Source organism: Talpa europaea (genome assembly GCF_964194135.1).
Source record: "Talpa europaea genome assembly, chromosome: 2".
Lineage (NCBI taxonomy): Eukaryota > Metazoa > Chordata > Mammalia > Eulipotyphla > Talpidae > Talpa > Talpa europaea.
Genome location: NC_140068.1, coordinates 13,138,944 through 13,145,444, shown reverse-complemented (window position 1 = coordinate 13,145,444; position 6,501 = coordinate 13,138,944). Strand labels below are relative to the sequence as shown.

Sequence of the window (6,501 nt, the reverse complement as noted above, 5' to 3'; positions counted from 1 at the left end):
TTTTCACCAGTGACTCTCAATCTGAGTCCCAATCTGGCCTCGAATTTAGTCCCCCAGTGTTCAACTACCCACCCAGAATCATCCCACTGAGGCAGTCTGGGATTGTTCTTCTTAAAGGAGAGAAAGTTTCCTCTCTGTGCCTTTACAGGGGTCCCAAGGTAGAGATCATAGATATATTTTCACCATCAGTGAACTTGAAATTTCCTTTCCTATTTTCCATGTAATAGTGATGTTACTAAAGTTATTCTTTCTTAAAAGTATCTGTCTCATAGAATATCTTTGGAGAACAGCATGAAGAATACTAGATAATTGCAAGAAGAGACTTGACCCCTGTTGGTAATACTTGTGTGATTCCATTAAATTTCACACTTCTTTTTTTTTTTAAGTATTTTATTTATTTATTTATGCATAAAAGAACTGGGGTGTAAGCCAGAGGTGCAGAGGTGAGAGGATTTGCCAGAGACAGAGTGGGGAGCAGAACAGGCAGATCTACTGAAATACACAGCTGAAGGGAGCATCGGGTGACACAGGAGAGGTCTGCTGTGCCATGTGGGTCAGCATCCTGGTGAGGGATTGAACTCATGCTGCAGTGGCTGGTGATAGCACTGAGATTTTTAGCCCCTATGCCACCACGAAGGCCCCTAATTTCACACTTCTTGATTGAACACATTCTTTTCAAGTCACTGTTTATGTTCCACGATGACCATTCTGAAAGTGTTCAGGTCCACATGAGCACAACATTGTGACATAATTTTGCATAATGATGAGGATGTTCCCCCCAAATTTCCTGCTTCTATTTAGAGCCATATTCATTCAATGATAGGAATCAGCTGCTGGCTCTCCCCCAGCGGAGCTTGGTTATGCCCAGAATTCACTCTCAAATGCTTGGTGTCTTGGTTGGACCTTGTGGATGAGAGGAATAGATGATCCAACACAACCTGGATGCATCGCAAGGAATTTATTGGCAAATGTTAAAGGAAACTCAAGGCCTGAAAGTGCCTTCACATGCTTTATGTTGTGACTCAATGTCACCAGGGCCACATCTTGCTTTCTCTGAATCTCTAATGCTGCCCACATGTGCTGACTCACACAGGTTGTGTATGATTGAAGCCCCAGAAGTCCCAGTCTTGCTTCCTTACAATAATGAAAGGATAGTGATTTCCTCTTTACCAACTGCTTCAATGAAAACACTGAGATTCTTTCTGATTTTTGAGGCTTGGATCACTTGGTCATCTTTGTATCAGTTTGTCGCTGCTGCCATAACAAAGTACCGTGACTGGAGGGTTTAAACAATAGAAATGTGTCCTCTCAGTTCTAGAGGCCAGATTTCCAAACTCAAAGTGTCCACTCCATGCCTCTGCCCCAGCTCCTAGTAGCCTTAGCTCGTAAGTGCTCCTCTCCCAGTGTTGTCACATTGTCTTCTATCCACTTGTGCCTCAGTGTCCACCTTCTCCTTTTTATAGGGACTGAGTCATATCAGACTAGGCCACACCCTAATAACCTCAACTGACCTCTGAAAAGAAGCTATATCCAAATAAAGTCACATATATTCTTAAGTGCTGGAAATTAGAACCTCAATCTATCTAATGCGGGGAAGGAGAAATTCAACTCACACCAATCCCTAAATCAAACACTGTGAAGGAAGGATAAAAAGCACTGATTGGCCAGCTCTGGGTCACTTGAGTTCTCTAGAGCTGGGAGTGGCCTCATCTCCATAAACATAAGTTGTAAGAGTGAGAACAGGCTGGTTCTCCAGGGAAGAGTCAGTCTCCCTTCTGCCAGAAGAGGGAATGGATGGTGCCACTGCACTCAGTGTTACTGGAAAAAATCAAGACCAAAACATAATTAGGCACAAGTCTTAAATGACCTAATTTATGGCCTACATAAGAATAGTCAAATGAATTTCCAAATAAGTGTATATATTATAATATCATTCATATGAAATTACAGCATCCAATTTCTCTCCAGTCTCCATTGGGTTAAGAGGAACTTTATAGTATCAGGCTGATAAGATGAAGTCATATTTGGCTATTTAGATGCCAATGCAGGGCTGGGCAATGGAACAAGAAGATAACATGGATGACCACTCACATCCATTTCCAGAGAAGAAGAAGTGTGCAGTTGTGAATCCCAGGAAAGGACATAGCATCCCTCGAGGTTGGTGCTGGCCAGGGATGAAGGCAGCAAGGACTGGCTGGGAGGCAGGTCTGTCAGGTCGTCTTCCCCTCCTCTCATGTCACAGGAAACTTTATGAACCCACTAAGATGTTTGTTCCCACTGAGCCCAGGGAGGGCTTAGAATGGTCTATACAGAGTGTGGTGTCTCCCTGATGGACCCACCCAGGAGCCATACATCCACATCTCCACGCCATACTGGAACCCTGAGCAAGTCCTCCTCATATCAGGCCCGATGTGGCCTTGACTGAAACCAGAATTGGCTCAAGAAGCATGAGCCAGGCTTCCCTGGTGGCTCAGCAGGTTGAGCACAGTGCTGTGGTGCTGTCCGCAGCCTCTGCAGCACGGGTTCGATTCCCCGCCGGCCAGGGAGATTCCCACATGGCGCAGCAGACCTCTCCTGTCTCACCCGCTGCTCCCCTCAGCGGTGCTTTAGTGTCAGTCTGCCTGTTCTGCTTCCCACTCTGTCTCTGGTGAATTCTCTCACCATCTCGTGCCTCTGGTTTGTACCCCCATTCTTGTATACATAAATAAATCTTAAAAAAAAAAAAAAAGAAGCATGAGCCTTTTGCCCTTCTGACCCTTCAACTGCCCTGGGCCTTCTAGACATCCACCCTGTGAGAGTCCCCTTGCGAGCTCTGTTGTATGCCTGCCCTTGCTTCTGGAGTCTCTTCCGTATGCATACAAAGATGCACAAGCCACCTAGTCACCATTCAATATAATAAAATGTTAACATTATATAATAAATTCCTTGACTGGAGCACCTCTTATATAAATTAGAAACAGTCCTCTTTACGTCAGAGGATGTCACCTCATATTTGTAGCTTCTAGAACTCGAGAATACAGTGTTGACTGTATGGCTCAGCTGGCATTTCACCAGTTTTCTCACTGTTCGTTTTTTTTTTCTTTAATAGCATCATGAGAGTCGTTTCAGAACCCAGGGACTTGTGCCTCAACCCTTCCCATGAAATAAAAAATCCCTCCAGATGGTGTTGCCATGGCCTTGGACAAATACCTTGCTGGTTATTTGTATGACTTGACATTTATTTTGATAGCTTGATCAGATTTGTCTTTGTTGCAACCAAACTTTTGTTGTAAACATCTTCCCGCGGTTCTCAGGTGCTGGCTAGGTTAAGCGATCGAGTGAATTCTGCCACAGCAAACTTGGGGGAAATGAGAGCAAGGAAAGCTCAATCTAAAACAAAGGCAGACAAAATGATCCTGAGAAGAAGGAAAGGAGCAGGAACTGCTGGGGGATGTACCTCTGTCAGCACAGCCCTCGACTATAAACTGTTCTAACCAGCAGGATCAATGAAGGGCAAGGCCTGCAGATAGCAATTATGCTAATTGGTCGTGACTGGCAGACAGGCAGGCCGCAGGATAAGCAGACAGCATCTCTGGAGAAACAGACACATTTGTAAGGCAGGCGAGACTGGGCGCTCCCTGGGCGGTCTTTCCTAGAGCCAATCTTCTAATGCCAAGGCCGTGTCAACAGCATTGGAATTCTTACCTCAATGGAAGGTGAGCCAGGCATGTCTGAACAATGTTAAAGAAATAGGACTCTGAACTTGTCTTCAGGAAGCTTCTAGCTTAGCTCAGTCTATAGAAGTACACAAGCACACTCATGCATGCACACACACACACACACACACACACGCCATTCACTCTGAAAAACAATGTAAGTGCTGAGAACAGAAGTACCAGGTGCTGTCAACAAGAGGACAGCGCAAGGTCAATGGGGCGAGTCTCAGGAAGCCTCAATGGTGACATGTTTGGGGTGGAGCCTTGAGCAGGGAAGAGTTGAAGGCTGCTCAAGTCTTTGATGTTGGGAAAGGAAGTTGAGGAGCTTCTGGCCAGTTTTCATTACTTTAGGTTGGTGAAAAACATCAAATTAGATGTGAATTGAAAGCACTCTCCAATAACATCTCCATGAGTACACTATGGACACTACTTTGGAGCAAAAAGTGTGGATAGGGACCAAAAGAATGGGCAGGAAAGGTGTTGCAGAGCTGAGCAGCCAAGATGTGTGACTTCGTGAAGACCAGACCGCAGAATACAAGGCGGCCTTCCAGCAGTTTGAAGGAACAGGGTATGTCAAGATCCTTACCGCCAGTGTGGGGATGCAATGAGGGCCCTGGGCCAGGACCGCATGAACCGCGAGGTGGTCAGGTTCTGGGGAGTCCCAAGAGTGATGAGATGAATGTGAAGGTGCTGGACTTTGAGCGCTTCTTGCCCATGCTGCAGACTGTGGCTGAGAACACAGACCAGGGCACTTACGAGGACTGCATAGAAGGCCTCGGGTGTTCAACAGGAAGGAAAGGCCATGGTCACAGGTCCTGAAATTCAACATGCTCTCGTCACACTGGGGGAGAAGATGACAGAGGGAAAAGCAGAGATGCTATTGGCGGGGCACAAGGACAGGGTTGTATCAGCTATTAAGAGCTCATCCACATGGTGCTGAATGCCTGAGAACATCCCCAGTATTCCCAGAGCCCTGTGCCAGCCCCTGGGGGGCTGCGTAGATGACCCCAAAGGCTTCCTAGGTTCTATCACAGCACCTTTCCCAGTTTGTCTCTTAGATGATGTTTGATGAACTCGCTTTCTGTGCCCTACAAAAATAAAGAATGTAGAAGCTAACTGAAAACTTAAGCTACTTATGCCAGACAGTTGTGAAATTTTACGCATTTTAGTAAACTTTGACCAGTAAGATTTTGCACACAATCATTTGAATTATTTTTAAGGTACGTGCATCAATAAAGTCTAAACAAAACTTAAAATTTTACATAAAATTTAGAATACATAAATAAAAAGTTAAAAAGATTATGGAATTTCCTAACTGTAAATATTACATTCATTTCTCTTAAATCCTTCTTCAAATTACTAGCTCTAGTTATGAAAGAATTCTTCCCCAGAAACTACACAATGGAATAGAGACTCAACTTTTTCTATTATTTTTATTCCATGAATGAGTCGTAGAGAAGTAAAAATATCATATTTCAGTGTTTGGAAAATCCTGACAGGTTTAGTTAAATAGGCCAGATCCAAGAAGATTCACCACAGAGCAATGAACTCCCATATGTATCTTTGCAAAAGAACAGACAAAAAGCACAGTGGTTTTAAACACTATCTGCACTGGAACTGTGAATTCTGTGTTGAGTGTTCCTGAAATCTGGGTGGGGTAGAATGAGAGCTGAACTGAAAGCTGTGATAATGGACACTCGTGTCCCCTCCAAGCCCTGCCTGCCACTTCCACTCTGTGGAGGTGGGGGGGTCTAGGGCAGGGGGCATGTGACCTGGATTATCTCCAAGAGTTTTAGGTTTTAAAACTCTCTTCCTAGTAGTTCCTAGCCAGTAAGGAAACTGGGCTGTAGGAAACATCTGTTTGCAGGGCTGCATGCCTGCTACCAGCAGGGGGCAGCACTGCTCAGATAATCTCTGTTTTTGCCCTTCCTCATTTAGAAAATCAATGAAAAAAAGGATTTTATCCCCCTCAGCCCTTGGTAACACGGGCCTAAACCAAGAAGTGCCCCTACCTGAAAAGATTTGCATTATCAGAGAACCAGCACTTGTGTGGTTTCCATGGACCCTGTCACCGATGATGATTTTTATGGTTAACTTTCCTTTTTATCTTTATCTTCATTTATGTCCTACTTGTTTCTTGTTGGGGGAAGAATACTTACTTATGGAAATTTCAGATTTATGAAACATAGGAATTCTTTACCAATCTTTCTCTTCCCAACATAATGTCTCCTCTTTTAAGTGGAGTTTGAGATAAAGAAGTCTTCACAAAGGCGACACATCTAGCAATAAAAATCTGAGCTGAAACATCTCATGGAAAGAAATGACTCTTCTTTTTGTTTGGAAAGGGGGAAGAAGCCATTAATTGACCAGTGCTGCCCCCTGCAGAGGAAGGGAAATGAGGCAGAAACAATTAACTGCCTTGTTCTCTGAATCATGCTTTATTTTAATGATGGAAATATTTATTTAAAAATACAACTTGTTTATGGCGTAATAGTGAACCACATCTTCTAATTGATTTTTAAATCTCAGACTTAGTAGTAGGGTTACTTTTTAGTATTATCTTCAAAATAATTTTAAAAAATCACTGAAAAACATTGGTTCCATTTAATAAATGTCACTTGACAACAAGATTTAATTCAAATTATGCATTGCACCCTCACTTGACTGAAGTAGGTGCCCTTGAAATGCTTCATGTAAATTAGAGACCATTTTCCATTTCCAAGAATGTCTGGGGAGCAGCAAGCTGGAGATGCTGTCATCCGGGCACTACAGTCGCTGATGTAGTCGCACTACAGTCCTCTATCCA

At 43.8% G+C, this 6,501-nt stretch overlaps 1 pseudogene across 1 annotated transcript; it reads left to right on the top strand.

The window, feature by feature from the left end:
* The first annotated feature begins 4,196 nt into the window (after positions 1-4,196).
* Positions 4,197-4,725, top strand: LOC311185621 (myosin light polypeptide 6-like; annotated as a pseudogene). The gene has a single exon. The product of its transcript is annotated as a myosin light polypeptide 6-like (transcript).
* Positions 4,726-6,501: the final 1,776 nt, after the last annotated feature.